This window comes from Lissotriton vulgaris, chromosome 10 (genome assembly GCF_964263255.1).
Source record: "Lissotriton vulgaris chromosome 10, aLisVul1.2, whole genome shotgun sequence".
Lineage (NCBI taxonomy): Eukaryota > Metazoa > Chordata > Amphibia > Caudata > Salamandridae > Lissotriton > Lissotriton vulgaris.
The window spans coordinates 241,542,000-241,563,122 of record NC_141698.1 but is presented as its reverse complement, the minus strand read 5'-3'; the positions used below and the strand labels follow the sequence as shown (position 1 = coordinate 241,563,122).

The 21,123-nt window shown below is 37.2% G+C and overlaps 1 protein-coding gene across 3 annotated transcripts in view; it reads left to right on the top strand.

The window, feature by feature from the left end:
* The window catches only part of NOS3 (nitric oxide synthase 3), a 1,079,476-nt gene that overhangs the window by 464,637 nt on the left and 593,716 nt on the right, over positions 1–21,123 (top strand). The window lies entirely within an intron of this gene.

Sequence of the window (21,123 nt, the reverse complement as noted above, 5' to 3'; positions counted from 1 at the left end):
AAAAACCATTGGTTATAGAACATATATAGTTAGGAATTTGCATTTACAAAACCTTATTTTACTCGCATAAAACCATTGAAATTCCATATATAGTTAGATGCGCTAACTATATATCGCGCACCCGCAATCCACTGCTGATGATGTCACATATTACATCATTCATGACATGGTCAGTGACATCACTGATGACATCACTGATGACAACATCCAGTGACTGTATGTTTCTGTAAAGTTAAAATATGTCTTACATATTGAAGAATGAGTGGATGTATAAGTGTCTGGATGAAGGATTTAGTAGGTGCATGACTGACTGTATGAGTGAGTGATTAAATGTGTCTCACTAAGTGCATGGGTTAGTGACTGGGTTTTAATTTGTGCATCATTATATCTGTTGTTCTACAAACTGCTGCATATGTTGATCAGTAGCTATATGAGTAACTGTATGGGTTATTCATTGGTTGTCCAAGTATTTGTATGGGAAACTGACTGTGTGTGTATGGGTGGCTGGGAGGTGTGTGACTCTGTACATAGATGTGAGAGTAGTTGATTCACAATATGTATGGGTTCAAAAGTGCATGTGGAAACAGCTGTATGGGCGGTTGACTGTGCATGAGAGTATTAGTGAGTGAATGGATATCTCAGTGCTACATGTCAAAGTAAGTACATATGTATAACACAGTGCATGTGAGAGTTGACATATATAAATAACTGTACATAAGAGCCAGTGAATGTGTGAGTGGCTGTATGGATCATTGTGAATAAGTATCAGGGATTGTATAAGAGAGTAAATATGTCTTATTATATGTTTGAATTAGTAAGGTGTGTATAACTGTATAGTTGAGAAAATGGAGGTGTGATTGATTTTTTGCATAATTGACTAGGTGTGTGAGTAACTCCATGGATGAGTGACAGTCTGTGACTGTCTGTTTACACTGATTGTATCTAAGGTTATATTAGAGTCTGAAGAGGTTCGTGGTATTATCACATGAATGATATCATCAGAGATATGATCAGTCATGTCAAACGAGATGAGTGATGTCATCAGTGATGTCACTGACCATGTCATGAATGATGTAATATGTGACATCATCAGCAGTGGATTGCGGGTGCGCGATATATAGTTAGCGCATCTAACTATATATGGAATTTCAATGGTTTTATGCGAGTAAAATAAGGTTTTGTAAATGCAAATTCCTAACTATATATGTTCTATAACCAATGGTTTTTTCATTGAATTTTCAAGGTTTTGTAAATGCAAATTCCTAACTATATATGGACTATAACCTATGGTTTTTTCTGTGAATTTCATTGGTTTTTTAAAAGCTAACATCTGTAGCTGTAAAATGTATTCTTCTTTAAAACCCAAAATATATTTTAGATGTTTATTGATTATTTTTTATTGAAATATTTTTTTTCTTCGCTACCGGTAAGCGAACCGGGAAGCTTTCCGTTAGCTCATCTTGATGCCGCGATCTAGTACGCGAACCGGTAAACGTTACGTTAGCGGAACTGTGACGCGTCGCGGAAGCGCGACGTATCATTGTCGCGTAATGCGTCTTATGACGCGCCGCTTTACCGCTCCAGAAAGTGCTCGGGACCGCGAACCGGAAACGATGCGGGACGCGGCGCGCACCGCGTAACGTGAGCGGAACAAGTCATGTGACTTGTTTATCAAAGTTTTCATTGGTTCATTTCACTTTTGGTTTCCAAATGATGTATGACTAGGTCATGTGACCTAAAAATAACACTTTTCATTGGTTCAGAACTTTTGCTTTTCCCAAATCATGTAAACCCCTTCTTCTTTCCTCACTCTGACTTTCATCTTGGTGAGAGAAAGACCATTTTCCATTTTGATTGCAATGGCTTCTATCTTTGCTTCAGCTGGTGGACCCCCACCACCACCTCAACCTCCTCATGACAAGAGAGGACCACCATCTCAATTCATCTCAAACAGAGAGGAGGAAGAGGACGACTTAGAAGAAGAGGACACTGATGAACCTGAATTTATTCAGGAGTTGCCCCGTGTTTCCCGAAGGAAAACAAGTTTCATTTGGCAGTTTTTCTCAATTCCTCGAGGGGAGAAGAAGGTTAATGCCAAATATGCCACCTGCCTAATTTGCAAAAAAAGATTATCTCGAGGCACAGAGAAAAAGTATAGTATGGGCAACTATACTATGCATCGCCATATGGTCAGGTGGCATCCATTAAATTACAGCCGGGCAGAGTTAAGGGACCTGCAAGATAATCCCCCGACAACTCCTGTGGCCAAATCAACTTCTAATATATCTTTGACTGTAAGAGAGGCACAGGAAACTGTGCCAAACATACAGCCAAACTTCAAGCACATGAAGTTTACGTGCATACATTGTGGTGCTATGCTCTCATGTGGCAACATGAGCGTAAACTTAATAAACTTGGTGTTTGATAACCATAACTGCCCTAACCCACCCAAGCAGTAACTTTTTCTTTGCTCCTGTTGAGCCCTTTTCAATGCCTGTTTTTTTGTTGTTTCCCCTCCATGAAAAACACAAAAAAACATAAAACTGTTCTAAAAATACAAAAAAAACAAAAAATGTTCTGAAAAAAAAAAAAAAAAAAAAAACAACAAAAACATAAAAAAAAGTTCTTTTCAGAACTACCTCCCCTTTCAAATAAAATTGCTAGAATGTTTAGCACTCTGGCAAGCTCTATTTCTTTTGGTTCGCTTCAAGTTCGCTGCCCGGTTCGCGAACTTTAAGCGAACCAAAAAAATATTTTTAAAAAAAAAAGAAGAGTTAGTATAAGGGAAGTAAACAGAGAGTAATGTAAAAAGAAAGACAGCTATAGAGAGTAAATCAGAGATAGTGTTTAATAGATCTATTTATTAATTCAGGATGACGATAAGGTGTGATGTCTCGTGAGGTTTGTTTAAGGTGAGACCTACTCAGGGTTACAGATCAATTTTACACTTGTTGAAGAATACAGAGCAGATAAAGCATGTGAAGGCCTACCAATGAAGTAAATCATATCCTCTTATTACATCATTCATGACATGGTCAGTGACATCATCAGCAATGCATTGCGGGTAAAAAGAGTAGAAAACATTTACCTTATAATTCTTGTTACCTTTTTTTAATATTTTTTCATACTTTCAATCTGTAAAAGAGAGAACAAACATTTCCAAAAATATTACTACATGTATTTAAAAATTACAAAAGAAAAGGGAAAAGGTTCAAGAAGAAACACTTTTTCAACAATTTTGACATTTACAGAAGCCTCTGCTTCTCTACGTCCCCTACACAATCCTAAAGATATATATTTTAAATAAACAGTATCTTCATGCTGATGAACTGAGACCTATTTTGGAACATGGTACTTCTTTTGCACTGCTGATGTCTCACAATAGTGATGCAATAGCAGCGCAAAAAAGATGTAAAGCCATCATAAAATTGTGTCTAATATTTTAAATGATAGTTTCAGGATGCAAATAAGATGTGTGCTTTGAAGAGCTTTCTTTGAGGTGAGGCCTATTCCTTTTTTTTAAAAAAACAGTACCCAAAAATACAGCACTATAAGCATTAAAATTGACACTTACAGAAGACTCAGTTTCTCCATATCTACCTCACATTTCTAAATGTATATCATAAGTACAAACAGAAGAACATTAATTATACATGTTATATGGTTTATTTTTGCTGTTCTCAGAATGTATCAAATTTCACTTAAATCAGTGACTTGAAGGTATTCATCATGTAACAGCGGGGAAAAAAAAACACAATCAAAATGACTGTGTTTAAAAAACCCATACAACCTAAGAAATCTGATTTCAAAACTCCTTAAAATTAACTTACTTTCAATGACGTCGAAGGATCTCCTAAGAACAGCATTCACTCTGTTGTGCTATAAATATTTTCAGCCCGCCACTTTCTGAAAGAAAACCTCCATCGATACGAAAAATATGTTACATAGAAGAAAAGACTTCTCTCATTCTATCACATGTTTCCACTAGGCCAAATCATGTTGCCGCGATTCGCTACTCTTGTAATTCTTCCAATCAAATCCCGACATTTTCTATTTTCGCAACTTTCAAAAAGAATACATTTAAGATTATTTTCACAATCCTGGACTACTAATATCTTACCCTTCTTTGTCACTCATGTTCTCCTTTTCCTATGACACTGATACTGCTTACTATGAAGCAGACTTACTTGCATCAGGTTTATATAGTTGGATTTTTAAATTGACATTATAATTAAAAGTTTTGGACCAATAATCTGGACAGCATTGCAGACTTACATTCCCTCTACTTCATGAACCTTTTGCAATTCTTCACAGGAAATCCCGAGATTCTTTCATTAAAATTTTGGTTTTAAAAACACCAGGTAAGAATTTTTAAGGTCAAACTGCAATTTTTTTTTGAAAGTTACAACGGAATCATTGCAGAATGACCAGCCGTTTCGAGACTTTAAATAAGCTGTATAATGTCCTGATGTTGTTGAAGGACCATCGTGATAAATAATTGCTACAGTTACAAAAGTCCTTCCTGATATTGAAAGCTGAGAAGCCACAAATTTTTTTATTAAAGTTGACAATTTTGATCCATCAGGCCTACATCGTTGAATCATTAAAATGACATACTGTCCATATCTACGTATAAATAATGTTGACATCATTTCAGATTTACATTGGCTACACTCCATGTTGTGATCCGCTGCATTTACTAGCTTATTAAAGGAGACTGATTTACTGTCTGGCAAAGTTAAATATATAAATCTTTCTGAGTCTACACTAGTAGTACTTGATACCCTACAATTCTCGCAGTCATGCTGCCATTGATAAGAAAGCCCAAACAGGTGATCTACATCTACACCCTCATCTTGCAATACATCAAGCATATACATTAAAAACTCCTGACAATCTTGCTGATTATTTTCAGAGAAGTCTGTTTGCCCTGAACATTCATCTAACAGATAACGAACTTCAGACACACTTTCTACTTTTGTTCGATCAGTGCTACATTTCTCGAAAACAGAATTCAATAAACAGCATAAAATTTGTTCTGAATTCAACAGAATCTGTTCTTTTAAACTCTCTAGTGAAAAGAGAACATTAACCACTACATTTGCATAGCAGTTGACACCAGAACTGTTTTCAAATTGAAAACCGACAACATCTTCAACAGAATCCACTTTCTTTCTGCTAACAATTTTCGGTTCATTGACTTTTAGTCTTTTTGCAACAACCTCCCTACTATTACTGATATTTCTACGTTTGCGGCCTACCACACGTTTCTCAAACAAAGGATATTGAGGCAAATGTGGCGCATACTCTCTTCTTAACCTATTGTATTCCTTAACACAATCTAGATCCGCACAAATGTTTGTGACATCAGAGTCAATCAAGTACAATCCTGATAAAGTTCTAACTCGTGACAATGCCACATATGCCATACCCTCCTTGAACACAGAACTGCCAATATTCACCAATGCACTGTCTACACTTAAACCTTGCGATTTATGAATTGTTACCGCATATGCCAAGCAAACAGGAAACTGTTTACGGCGAACATATAAGTCTTTAACAAGCAAAAACCTAGCAGAACAACGACCAATTAGCTGTACTTCCTCAATGCCATCAAATTTAATTTTTAAAAATTCTATTCCATCTTTATTTCTGTACTTCTCAAAATCAACAACATTACCCATTGATCCATTTACCAGACCTCTTTCAACATGTAAATTTCTTCTCAAAATGATTCGGCAATTTAAACACACATTCAAAGTCTTTTCAAAACCCGCTGTTTTAGATATAGTCTTCTCTAATGAATCCAATTTTGATTTCAAATTTTCTGACAAAATAATTGTTGATCCCATGTGCTCTATTTTGTCAATAGCTTCAAGTTTCACAATCTCTTGCTTTTCTAAATTCAACATTTTGTTGTTGAAGATGGCACATTCTGCAAGAGTTGGCATCAAACATATTCCGGATTTCTTCTCAGCAATTTTCTGAAAAATATTCTCAGCCACAATCTCTTGTTCGGGATATAAATTTGAAAGTAATCGTGCATTTAAAGCTTCTTTTCCATGCTCGGTCACTTTTCCAATTCTAATATCTTGTAGAATATTCTTGTAATCTTCATCTTTTGCCTGACGCAAATTTTCATGCAGTTCAGCATAATTGAAGTTTAACCATATATTGACGTTGCCAATGCTCCCTAGGCACTTCCTGGTATCTTCATGCGTGAGTATTTTGAACACAGGTTCTCCTTTTACTGGTGTCAGCTGCAGAAGATCTCCGAAAACAATGATGTGTTTGCCACCAAATAACACATCATATTCAGTTTTAAGTACTTCTTGCATTCTCAAATGCACAAAGGCAAGCATGACATTTGAAACCATGCTTACTTCGTCAATGATAAGTAGTTTCATTTTCCTCAAGACTCTTGAAACTTCACAGCAAGCATCCCCAGATAACTTGTGATATTGTAATTTGTTGTCATGCTCCACCGGCAGCATCAGTAGACGATGCAAAGTAATACCTTTAATGTTATGTGCTGCAAGTCCAGTAGGAGCGGTGACAACACAAGACAGCGATGACTCAGTCCTTTCCTGCAGATAGCATGAAATTGCTTTAATGAGGAAACTTTTTCCAGTTCCCGCTTCTCCACTCACATACAGTAGGACAGGCTTCAACGATGTACATGAGCACTCTTTCTTCTCATGACTTAATCCATGCTCAATTTGCTTGGTAACTTCATCATATATTTTCCTCTGCTCAACGTTGAGTTGTTTTTCCAAGTCTTCTAAGTTAACTGAATCCTCCTGAGCATGTGCCATGGCTCTTTCCACTTCATTCATAGCAGTGGCAGCTTCATTTTCGATAATAGGTCCTCCAAGTGGATCTTGACTCAATGAAACAGAACTCTGACTGTCCTGAGAACTGTCTCTGGCAATCTCGGCTGCAATCGTTGCTTCCTGCTCAATTTCCAAAGTTAGCATTTCTTGATATTTGGGAAAAGCAGGACATTCTATGCTATCCTTAGCAGCAGTGAAAGAGTCTTCATAACAGAGGAAATCTCCAAGCAGTTCCTCTTCTGCACGCCAAGGCTTGAAAAGTTGCAAAAGTGCTAAATAGAAAAACTCCTTTTTTTCTGAAGATTCGCCACTCAATTTTCGATGGTTTACTAATTGGCAATTGATACACTGGGAGGGTTTAAGGTATTCCAGAATAGGAAAGGCGCACTACCTAGTAACCGCACGGTATCGTGTTGTAGAGTGTCAGACTCCAGGCAAGGAGGCGGGCGGTAATCCCTCGTAACCGCTCAGAGGTGGATTCCACATCCACACTAATTTGTACAAAATCAACAAAAGCCCCTGCTCTAGGAAAATATCATAAAGGCTCGGTGAGTCCTGGTTATGGTGCAGTAGTGAATTGCGCATATCAATAGTGTTTCAGAATCAACAGAAAGAAAGTTCACTGAGGTAGAATCCTTGTTATGGAAAACAAATTTATTGTTCCTCTTGTTCTGGCCAACACGTGTTTCATCGCAGGGAAACAGACTGCGAATCTTCAGGGCCTTTTGAGAGAAAAGCCGGAAGTAGTGATGTGGCAACGAGTATTGTTAATGCGCTAGGAAGCGTAGTCAGGTGGTTCCTTAATAAGGTTATAGGAAAACCATGGCCGGGAGGAGAAGAGATTAAAGCTGTTACGCTCGAAATCGGGTAATCAGGCGGGTACACCTGAAAAGATTCGTTCCCCCTCCTGTGGTTCCCGGTGCCGTTTTCGAACAACGGCACCGGGAACCACAGGAGGGGGAACGAATCTTTTCAGGTGTACCCGCCTGATTACCCGATTTCGAGCGTAACAGCTTTAATCTCTTCTCCTCCCGGCCATGGTTTTCCTATAACCTTATTAAGGAACCACCTGACTACGCTTCCTAGCGCATTAACAATACTCGTTGCCACATCACTACTTCCGGCTTTTCTCTCAAAAGGCCCTGAAGATTCGCAGTCTGTTTCCCTGCGATGAAACACGTGTTGGCCAGAACAAGAGTAACAATAAATTTGTTTTCCATAACAAGGATTCTACCTCAGTGAACTTTCTTTCTGTTGATTCTGAAACACTATTGATGTGCGCAATTCACTACTGCACCATAACCAGGACTCACCGAGCCTTTATGATATTTTCCTAGAGCAGGGGCTTTTGTTGATTTTTTACTAATTGGCATTTTCTTTGCTTGACCAGGCATCCCTCACTTCCAATTACAGCATACACTCCTTTCTCAATATCTTCTTTGATGTTCCTCTTGAATATATAATTTTGTAGAACCTCATATAGACAAACATTCTCAAGGTGACTCCTTCGATTTGGATAATATGTATCCAACATGTTGGTCTTCAAAATGTCGGTACTGTTTGGTTCCTTTTCTGCCAAATATTCAATTTCCCGGACAGGTTTTAGAACCCGATTTCACGTTGCAGCAAGACCAAGACTCGCCCAAACAATACTCCTGGATTTGGCATAGAGACTTGCTGAAGACAATCGATCTGAACATTCGTAAGCTCCGATTTCTCGATGCGACAACATCTTCAGACTGAAACTGTACAACTTCTTGCTGAGGCTCTTTTCATGAGAAATGTCCTCCCACATATCCTTCAGTTCTGTCTTTTCTTTTTTAGTGATGTAAGATGTCACATACCGAGCCACAGCCATACAGTTGTCACCCACAAACTGTATATCCATGTTAGCATTCCACATGGACAAAATCACTGGGTTGTAGTCGTTGATGTACTTGGACTCTTCATTCCTTTTCAAATTGTATGTATTTTTGGGTGATTTCCTCGTCACATTATGTCGCAGTGAAGACATCAAACTGTTCACTTTTCCTTTAGAAATCACCGGTCGTGGAAAGTTGAAACGACATTTGGTGTAGAACTTGTCCTTGTTTCTGAATTTACGACGACAATACTTTCCACAACGATGGCTTTGGAAACGTAGAACTTGTTCTCTTAGGCTTTTCTTCTCCGTTGCGTTTGGAACAGCACACGTAGAATACTGTTCTATGAAATTCATCACTAAGTCATCCGGATCTGTTCCAAATTTAGGTGCATCCTTGATCCACAACAACATATGTATATGAGGAGCACCTCTTGCTTGGTACTCCTTTCTCCAGAAGAAATCCAACACCTCTCCAAGAGGTGGATTCTTCCTATTTGTGATGAAAGACATCATAGCTTCAAATCTATGATTGAAGTACCTGCATACATTCACAGGATCCAAAGAACACAGTTCTCCAGGTGTCTTGAATTCAATGTTTTCAATATTTCCATTTGCCTCTCGTAGAAATTCAAGTAAGTCTTCCCAGCCATACTCGGCACAGCTGAGAGTGAGGAACCATGTCGGAGTTCCTAAGTTCCTCAGCATACATTTTAAATCACCATGACGACGGTACCAGTACTCATTAGTACCACGCTGACACGCCATGAGATTAATTAAGTGAGAATCCAAAATACTGTCTTGGACATTGACTTTATGCATAAAGTCCCTTGCCGAGATATTTCGCATCTGTATACCACTTTTTAAGATGTGGTTCACTGCATATGACAGTCCAGACAGATCGCTTTCAAACAGGAGATGAAACAAATAGGGAATGCATTGACGAAACCTAGGATCTTCTGCATACAATCGTAAAGTCCGGTATTCAGACGCAGGAATTTGATGAGGTCGCTCATCATATCTTCCTCCTCGACCTGTGGGAAATAGCTGTGGGAAACACCGAGCTTCCAAACTTTCCTCCCAAACACTAATGGGACTCCCTTTAGCTTGTTTCATTTGAAACAACTCAATAGCATTCCCCATGACTTCCTTGGAATGCAAAGGATGAACACTATAATGTTCATATATTTCTTCACTTTTAGAGGCCTCTACTTTCTCAATTTGGCCAGCACACAAATCGCTATCCTCTTCATCACTTACTTCCTCTTCTGCAACATATACATTCTTATAGTACTTATTATTTGTCTTCAAATACACTGTTGCCTTTTTGACTTTCCTAACATCCACTAAATCTTGCCATATTTTCTTATTCTCTGTCGGAACCCCATTAACCAAGATAACCAGAGGTTCCTCTTCCACTTTTTCTATTCCAATTGTGTTAATGTTTTTGTTCAAAATAGAGGCAAATAAACAACTCTTCCCTTTAATCCTCTCTGTAAATCTGCTGGAGGCAACTTCCCTGTCTTTGGCTCCATTCTTACAATAGCCTGAAAAGGATGGATACTTTGAATCAAAATACATTCATAAGTATTTAAATCCTTCAATTCAGAAGGAATCTCAACCAATTCCAGATTATTATGAACTGCCCTAGCAGGCATCTGGTTTTGGTTTAATTTATTACAACAATAAGTACACACACGTTGATCCGATCCTAAATCAAAATAATTTTCTACCATCAAGTATGTGGCAAAATCCTTCCATTCACTATTATTTTCCCTTTCACTTTTTGCATATAAATCCACTACCTTAGTCTGATTCTTATAATAAGTGCGTCGACAACATACACAAGTGAAATTAGGCCTCTCACTTGATTTCATCTGAAAAGTGGCAATTTCCTTCTGAAAATTATCTGTACTGGAAACCTGTACATTATCTTCAACATTACCCTCTACTTCAGGGTCAATTTGAACATTCTCATCTTTACTACTAAAGTAACAAAACTCAATTTCTTCACAAATATTCTTCACATCTATTTCAGAACCATGCAAAAGAGCAGCACATAATTGTTTAAGCATAATTGCTGGACTCTTAGCATAATACAACATTCTCACTAATTTTCTCACTTTATTATGATGCACTGCTAGCATCCTGAAATGATGAAAAACACTCTGGCATACTCTCCTGGAAAGACAAGCCAGTGAATGACCACGCAAACCTGTCATTTGTCTCACTCTGCAAGGATCTAAATCTTGCAACAACTTCATTTTCTGCTTCAAACTTTTCTTATTAAATGTCCGTATAAAATCACAAAGCAAATTGATGGAAACCTGTCGCACACTGCAAATAGAACTACACTTCCAAATGTACACAGGACCCTTAGGACGTCTTCCTAAAACCTCATCACTTAGCACCTCTTCTATCTCTGTTGTCACAAGTTTTTCTTTTTCAACTGGACAACCATCCTTCACTTCATAAGCTCGACCACTGGTGTCAACTGCAAACATCAAATCATTATCCTGAAAATAACTCTCCTCATTAAAAAATGCCTCAGAACTTGAACTATGCATCCATTCTCCGGAAAAAACTTCACAAAAGTTACTACGATTTACTACTCTCTTCCATCTACTGTTTGTTTTGAAATCAGAAATTACCTTGCTTAGTTTCCTAATTCTATTGATTACCAAAATAAACAACTTTCGCTTAATTTCAAAAGCATGATCAATAATTTTCTTTACATTTTTCTTCTTCTTATAAAATGCCACTTTCTGTTGGCCTTTTTTAATATTTCTTAATAAATTAACTATTATCCTGTTACGGAACATTCGTTTTCGAATGTCCCTAAACTGTTGTTTCCTTCTACTATCATGCACAGAGTTATCTCTTCCTCTACCAGTAACATTTTTGATGGGTCTTTCCTTTCCATTTAAATTACTCTTCTTTTTCTGAACTGAAACATTTTGGCGAAAAATACTTTTTTTACTAAAAATATTTTTTAAGAATGATTGTGTGCTCTTACCCGGAGCTTTCTTGGTGTTTTGATAAGTATTTGGGGAAGAGGACTGCTGCAATAAAACATCATCCTGCTGTCTTTGACGTTTTCTAGCCTTTCTAATTCTATTTTTCGTAGGCATTTTTCAAATTTAAAAAAGATCTGCAGTTGAATCTGTGGAAAAATATAATAAAAAATGTTATTAACCACTATTACCAAACAGTAAATGAATAACAGTCATCAAAAACTTAACGCCCTACTTATTATTTAACATAGAAAATCTTTTGCACCAGCACTGCATCACAAGGACATTTTCAGTCATTTCCTCTTGAATGCAGGTATACAATTGATTTATGTGCTGTGTTTAAAAACGATTTTTTGAAATCAATTACATTTCTGGATATGTACTGCTAGAGCTTTATAGGTTGCTTTGGGTCATATTTATAAGGCATATGAGTGTCTATAATGTTATTTTTCCTTTTTAAATGGAAAGCGTTCTTCATGGTGCAAGTTTCTTATAAATACGCTCCCACCTGCGAAACGGAACTTTGCGATGCGAAGCTGATTGCCTCCCCGGTGTCTGTCAACATTCTAAACAGACCGGAGCGGCCGCCATCTTATCTCTCGGTAGGATCGAGAGAGAAGAAGAGGTGAAAAACGAAGGGGGAATTTAATGAAAGGGGGCAAGGTATACCCCTCTTGACCCCCTAGGAATGTTGTTGGGGTTTTTAAAGGGTCCCGTGGGGAAAATAAAAAAAATATATTTTTCACGGTAGAAGCGCTTTCCGAACACCGAACTGGGCCGCAAACTGCTGGCGAAACGGGAATAGGTATAAGGGGGTGCGGGAGACCATTTTGTGCTTCGTTTTAATTAAATTACTAAGTATAAGGGGGTGCGGGAGACGTATCCTAATCCCTTATATTTTCTGAGGGTGGCTGAGAAGACTCATATATGTTGATACATGTGTTCCAGCGGCTGTGCGTGAGCTTTTTTTTTTGTCTTTGCTGCGTGACGTCTGTTAACGTTCGATTCGAAGGAAATCAGGAAGTGTTGACCACCAATTTGTCAGTGCGATAAAATATTTCGTTATAAATGAATCCTTATTGATAAACATTGCCTGCGCCATCTTGTCTTTTTTACAATGCCACAATTTTGTCGTGCACGGCAGCCATTTTAGATGCCAGGCCGGTCCCAGGCTATCACCTAGCCCCAGCTGTAGAGAATCCACACATGCCAACCCTCCCGATTCCGACGTCAGACTACTGATTTCAGTGCTACTCTCCCGCCTCCCGATTCCTGCAAACAAAAACGCGGGGGCATATTACCAACCACTAGCGATAACTTGTTTAGAGACAAAAATTATCGCCGCACATCGGCGATTTTTATCGCAGATAAACCTTGCTATTAGCAAGGTTTATCGCAAATGCGATAAAAAACGGCCGCAATGCATGAATATCGCTGAAAAGTCAGCAATATTCATGCATTATCCAGCAAATGCTCTTAGCCATGTTATCCACCTCTCATTGGATAACATGGCTAAGAACTGCTCGCAAATGCGATAAGAAGCGGCCGCAATGCATCAATATTGCTGAAAAGTCAGCGATATTCATGCATTATCCAGCATATGCTTTTAGCCATGTTATCCACCTCCCATTGGATAACATGGCTAAGAACTGCTCATGGCCCCATGAGGAACGCTTTCCATTTAAAAAGGAAAAAATAACATTATAGAAAAGAATCGTTTTTAAACACAACATATAAATCAATTGTATACCTGCATTCAAGAGGAAATGACTGAAAATATCCTTGAGACACATGAAAGCGTTTTCTGGAATGCCCTAGCACCATTTTTTGGACATTATTAACATGGCTATGTAACTCCCATAATCAAAATCTAAATTTGCCAAGCGCAGGTGGGAACGTATTTACAAGACACTTGCCCCATGAGGAATGCTTTCCATTTAAAAAGGAAAAAAATAACATCAATTCCACTCAAATGCCTTATAAATATGACCCAAAACAACCTATGAAGCTCTAGCAGTACATATCCAGAAATGTAATTGATTTCAAAAATGTTTTTTAAAAACAACATATCTGTTTCAGCTTATATAAGAGACCATGGAATGGGCTTCATATACAACAATAACTTGTGTTACTGCATGCCAGAATGCTACACCGAATATGCAATTACAATTTCTCAAAGTAACAAAATCTATTTCTATATCACTACAGACAAAGCCACAGTTTAAAAACACAGCTTTCTTCATCATTTTCTCCTTAGCAAGGTTTATCGCAAATGCGAAAAAAAACGGCCGCAATGCATAAATATCGCTGAAAAGTGAACGATATTCATGCATTATCCAGCAAATGCTCTTAGCCATGTTATCCACCTCCCATTGGATAACATGGCTAAGAACTGCTCGCAAATGCGAAAAAAAACGGCCGCAATGCATGAATATCGCTGAAAAGTCAGCGATATTCATGCATTTTCCAGCAAATGCTCTTAGCCATGTTATCCACTTCCCATTAAATAACATGGCTAAGAACTGCTCAGGGCCCCATGAGGAACGCTTTCCATTTAAAAAGGAAAAAATAACATCATAGAAAAGAATTGTTTTTAAACACAGCATATAAATCAATTGTATACCTGCATTCAAGAGGAAATGACTGAAAATGTCCTTGAGACACATGAAAGCGTTTTCTGGAATGCCCTAGCACCATTTTTTCGACATTATTAACATGGCTATGTAACTCCCATAATCAAAATCTAAATTTGCCAAGCGCAGGTGGGAGCGTATTTACAAGACACTTGCCCCATGAGGAATGCTTTCCATTTAAAAAGGAAAAAATAACATCAAAGACACTCAAATGCCTTATAAATATGACCCAAAACAACCTATGAAGCTCTAGCAGTACATATGCAGAAATGTAATTGATTTCAAAAATTATTTTTATAAACAACATATCTGTTTCAGCTTACATAAGAGACCATGGAATGGGCTTCATATACAACAATAACTTGTATAACTGCATTCCAGAATGCTACACCGAATATGCAATTACAATTTCTCAAAGTAACAAAATCTATTTCTATATCACTACAGACAAAGCCACAGTTTAAAAACACAGCTTTCTTCATCATTTTCTCCTTAATTCATACTATTCTCTATCTAAAATAAATAAATCTTTTCTCACCTTAGCAAATACTTTTTGAGTTTTGAAAACAGTCTCAGAAATACACCAAATTGTCTTCAGCAGAAGAAAAAGGATGCACTCCAGAGTCTGCAGCTATTGAAAGCACAGAAATACAGATATTCATTTCACATATCTCTCATATTAGCCAATCATAACTCTTCCCTCACTTTTTTCAAATCAAAACCCTTCCCCCCTCTGCCCTCTCTGCCTTTTTTCCATAGCAACGACCTCCTGGAAGACCTCTCATGTTTGCAAATTCACACAACAATGTTTCAATTGAACTCTGAACTCTCAGTGCACCTGCGTATCCAGTGCAATCTTTCATTAAAAGTTTCTTCCTTGACCATTCAAATTACATCTTTCAAAGAACACATCCATGCACCCTAACTTTCTGTTTTCAGAAATGGAAATACACCAATCACTGCTAATGAATCATTAGCATTGGAAATCCACAGTTTTTTTTTCTTTACAAACTCCTACTGTTTCAACTGCCCTTTCATTACCACACTTCATCTGACTGCAGCACAACCTTCTCCCACCATGTTTAACGTCTGGATTGTTGGACATAGTTACATCCACTGGGCTCAAAGGTATGCTGAGAGCAGAAATTTACCCAACCTCAATTTACAAGATGTGGAAATTAAGTGGTTGGGCCAAAGAGGATTAAAATGTCACCAATTGATACCATTGGTGAAAACCTTTATGCATTTGCCAAAACCTGACCTGTTAATAGTGCACTGTGGAGGTAATGATTTGGGCACTTTGACAGGGGTAGGTCTGGAAATGCTTTTAAAGGACACCTTTGAGCAATTAATGGCACTTTTTCCTCAAACTGCCTTGGTATATTCCAATATATGCCAAAGACAGAAATGGAGGTGGTCCAACCAATTTTGTCCACAAATTGAGAAGTCGAGGAAGCATGTAAACAAATCTGTTTCAGCTTTCATGAGAGACCATGGAATGGGCTCCCTGTACAACAATAACTTGCGTTACTACATGCAAGATATCTACAGAGGAGATGGAGTTCACTTCTCAGATGAGGGCAACAGAATTTTCATTCTGAATTTAAGAATGTGCATTGGTACCTACTTATAAGTACCTAAATGTACCATAAACCCAAAAGCTCTTCTCAGAGCTACCCTTCATCTGATCACTCACAATTATTATTTTTCTCTAACTTTTTTCACTAATTTTCCACAAAATACGCTCCCCGGTTCGCTAACCGAAAGCTAACCTCGCGGAATTTTTAAAAAAAATGTTTTTTTCCGCACATATAAGCCTCCTCAGCCACCCTCAGAAAACCTAGGGGGTCAAGATAAGTCTACCGTGCCCCCTTCTACCCATTCTGAACATTATTTGCCCTCCATCTTGTATCTTAATGCGACCGAAACACAAAATGGTGGACTCCCGTGACGCTTAAGGTTCGCTAACCGGGCCGCTTTCCAGAAAGCGGTCCTAAAAAAAGGTGGGAAAGTAATTAACAGAAAAACGACTAGAGACACTCTCACCAAATATAGATTAGCTCATACTACATAACAATCCCTTTCATTCTCACAAATTTGATTGAAATTTCATTTAGCCATTTAGCCTGTAGACCTATCTAAATACCCTGAGGTAAATTACTTCACAAAACACATCTAAAATATTGGAATTGACAACCAATGAAAACTTTACTTTCATTTACAATTTTTATTACCTGACATTTGATTGGTTATATACCTGAATATATATAAAGGAAGAGAAGGAAACACAGCCATTTTCACTGCTACTTCCTGAACTACATTTCAAGAGCCTTTTCACCTCCCTGTAAAGTAAATTGATAATTTGTAAGTGGCACTTTAAATTAATTTGTAAAAACGTTTATTGATAATTATTTACTGTCCCCCTGCTATAGTTATAGATACAGATAAGCTCCTCTGTTACATTTATTGATTGACTTACACTTCTCTGCTATAATTATGAATTTACTTACTTTAACTTCACTGTTAAAAAAACAGAACTACATGTCTGAACTTAAACCCAACAGTGCCCTAACTCTTCCAATATAATTATTTTTTTATGCAATTTACAGCAAAAAAATGGAAGGGGAGCACGAAAAAACTAATGTTTCCTTCGACATTACATCCGAAGACATTTTAACTGAAGAAAATGTGGATGAAGATTTTATGGATGAATCTTTTGATGAACAATTTATGGAAAGCTTACAAGAGACAGAAACATCCATGTTTGACGAGATACCAGATGATATAATGCTGGAAGTTTTAATGAACTATGAAAATAATAAATAATTTTTTTTAAATCAAAATAAATAAATAAATAAATAAAAAACGAACAAAAACAACAAATAATTAACATACAGTATTAGAAAAGTCTATCATTCTTTTATCCTTAAAGTACGCTGCCCAGAACGCTTTCCGGTTCGCGAACTTGGCGCTTACCACGCAAAAAAAAAAAAATTTTTTTTTTTTTTTGGACCCTCCTAGGCCCTTTTAAAACCTCCACATAAAACCTAGGGGGTCAACGAGGATCTACTATGCCCCTTTATGGTAATTTCCCCCTTTGTTTTGGTCTCCTCTTGTCTCTCGATCCTACCGAGAGACAAGATGGCGGCCACTCCGGACTGTTTAGAATGTTGACAGACACCGGAGGGCCAATCAGCTTCGCATCGCAAAGTTCCGATACGCGAAAAGTTCGCTAACCGGATCGCTGCCCGGAGCGCTGTTACAGATATATATCTTGATTTAAACGTTAATTTCTCAAAATCCACTGAAGCACATATATTGAGACCTAGCAAAGGCACATCGGGCTAACAGTCCCTACAATTTTGCCAAGTTTCGTGAAAATCCATTCAGCCGTTCGGGCTAAAAGTGAGTCCAACCGCCCTATGGAAATTAACATGGGAAAAACGCGTTTTGGGACCCCCCTTTTTTCTCGGCCCCCCCTTGACGACCCCCCCCAAATTTCCAGGAGCTGCTCAGAAACAAAATGTGCCATTTTCCTGAAAATTTCAGCCAATTCCGTCCACAAACGCCAAAGTTATTAGGCATAGAATTTTCAGAAATCCCATAGGGAAAAAATCCTAACTATATATACCTACTGGCGACCGCCAGTAGGTAATATATATATATATATATATATATATATATATATATTTCAAAATCCTGAACAGCCTGGCGCACACGCCTCAGTCGCGCATGCAGCGTGGAAACAGGACACGGACCCGAATTTCCTTCTTTTATTATTTTATTTTTATTTTGCCCAAAGTCAAAGACGCGTTTCGCGGCTCTCGCCGCTTGTTCACTCGACAATACAATGGCCAATGGAAAGCTTTTTTAAAGTGAAAAGTGCTCATTTCAAACCGATCACGTGACATCATTCACAATGGATATAGAGAACATACTGCTTTTGTAATGTTATCGCTGTCCTTAACATTCCATATTCAAAATTTCCCTTTTTAGTGCAAATACGCAAACATACAAGTATACAGTAAAGTTTTTAAACATATGTCATAAAATATATCGGTAAAATACCGGTTCAATACATTTTTTTTGTCTCTTACGATGTGAAAGTAGTCTATAATGCATGATGTTAGCATATAGTAGCACAGCTAGCGTGGACATTGTTCCTAATATTGCCTGTGCTGTAAATCTCACATCTTAACTATACCAATATGTGCATTGACAAGTAAAGGTAAAATACCATTTGTCAAACTACAAACTTAGTTGTATGTGCAAATCCGCAGATAGAAAGGGCAATTGTGGTAAAATACCATTTAGTATGTTCATAATTCCATTGAGATAGTTCAAACATAAATATATACCAAAATACAATAAAGACAACCCCTAAAGTGCAAGTGTCTGAATCTTAAGATTCAATTTGTGATAAATTAAATAATAAATAACAATAAAATAATAAATAACAATAAAATAGAATTGATATATATATACAGTACAATAATTCATTAGAATGTTATGTATTGCTGTATAATATATACGGTCAATTAGAACTTCCAAACCACAATTTAGATTCCATGTATTCTGTTATTTTTTACACACTTAATACCTTTACCAGTCCCTTAAATCCAACTTAATGTCATAAATTGATTGGTTTATATACAAGACATTCCATAATGAGAATCAATATGTCAATTAACATCCATATAATAAATAAATACTATATACAGGTTAAAAATATCATATCTATATCTCATCCTAAAATATGTGATCGAATATACAATAAATACCTTTATGTACTAAAAAGTTTTCTTTAGTGTATAAGTGACATGTTAATCTCATGGTTAATGGTAATTTGTCTTTTCTCCTGTATCATCATATTTTCTATTCTACTTCAAATACTGCTTATTCTAGACATGTGTATAAGTCTTCCATATTGTTGAGACCCTGCAGTTGTTTTGAATCTAGTAGCAGGATGTATCTTGTTTCTAGTTTGCGTAGTCTACTCTCTCTATCTCCTCCCCGTCTATTTGGGGGTATAAAATCGATCAAGTAGTAGGATAACCCTTTGTTGTTGGCGCCATGGACCTCTTTGAAATGCCTAGCGACCCGATAGGTATTGTCCATGTTCGTTATCACACGCAAATGTTGCAGTATTCTTAAATTAGCTTGTAATTTTGTACTTCCAACATACATTCTGCCACACGGGCATGTTAAAACATAAACAACATATTCTGATTTGCAGGTCAACATTTTGGAAATTTTATATGGTTTAACTCTAAAGGGGCTTGTATATGTGGTTGTACTAACACCATGTGTACAAGCTTTGCATGTTGTGCATCTCTTAAAGCCTTTTAGGTTTTGATACCAAATTGGATTTGCTGCAATTTCTGGACTAGATATTACTAAGTTGTCCCGCATGGAGGGAGCCCTACTGTAGGTAATGGACACCCTCTGCGGAAGCAGGGGTCCTAAGACCTGGTCACTTAGAAGAATTGGCCAGCTTCCTTGAATGATATTACTTAGTTCTTTGTGTTGTCTGCTGTAGCCTATAATTAAACGAAAAGTGGTCATGTCATCTTTAGACAAAATTTCTTCCCCAACTGTGACCAAAGTTTAATTATTGCTTTTAGACAGTAGGTCCTCTCTAGCTAATGTTCCTGATTTTACTATAGCCTGGTTTATCACCTGTTCTGAATAGCCTCTGGCTATAAATCTCATCTTGCTTTCATGTTGGGCTTTTTCTAAATCATGTGTTGTACTGCAAACCCTCTTGATTCTAAGCATTTCGCCATAGGGGATGCTATTTATCAGATGGCTTGGGTGTGAGCTTGTGGCATGTAAAACAGAATTCCCAGATGTTCTCTTTCTAAATAAGGTTGTTTCAAGTTTGTTATTCTGTACATATACCTTAGTATCCAGGAAATTTACATTACTTTCACTGATCTCAGCTGTGAATCTCAGATTCAGCTTGTTGATGTTAATTTGTGATGCAAATTCCAGTGCTTCCGTTTTAGTACCATGCCATATAATAAAAAGGTCATCTATAAACCTGAACCACACCTTAATTTTAGTAGTCATAATTTCTGCAAATTCCTCCATGAGGACTAGCTTCTCCCACATGCCCATATGAAGACAGGCATAGCTTGGAGAGAAGCTAGCCCCCATTGCTACACCTATTATCTGACAGCATAATAAGTGATTAAAGTGATTATATATATATATATATATATATATATATATATATATATATATATATATATATATATATATATATATATATATATATATATATATATATATATATTCAATGAAAAAACCATAGGTTATAGGCCATATATAGTTAGGAATTAGCATTTACAAAACCTTATTTTACTCGCATAAAACCATTGAAATTCCATATATAGTTAGCTAACTATAAGCGCTAACTATATATCGCGCACCCGCAATCCACTGCTGATGATGTCACATATTACATCATTCATGACATGGTCAGTGACATCACTGATGACATCACTGATCACAACATCCAGTGATTGTATGTGTCTGTAAAGTTTAAATATGTTTCACATATTGAAGAATGAGTGGATGTATAAGTGTCTGGATGAAGAATTTAGTAGGTGCATGACTGACTGTATGAGTGAGTGATTAAATGTGTCTCACTGAGTACATGGGTTAGTGACTAAACTGTCTTAATTCGTGCATCAGTATGTTTATTGTTGTGTAAGCTGCTGCATGTGTTGATCAGTACCTATAAGAGTGGCCATATGGGTTATTGATTGGTTGCCCAA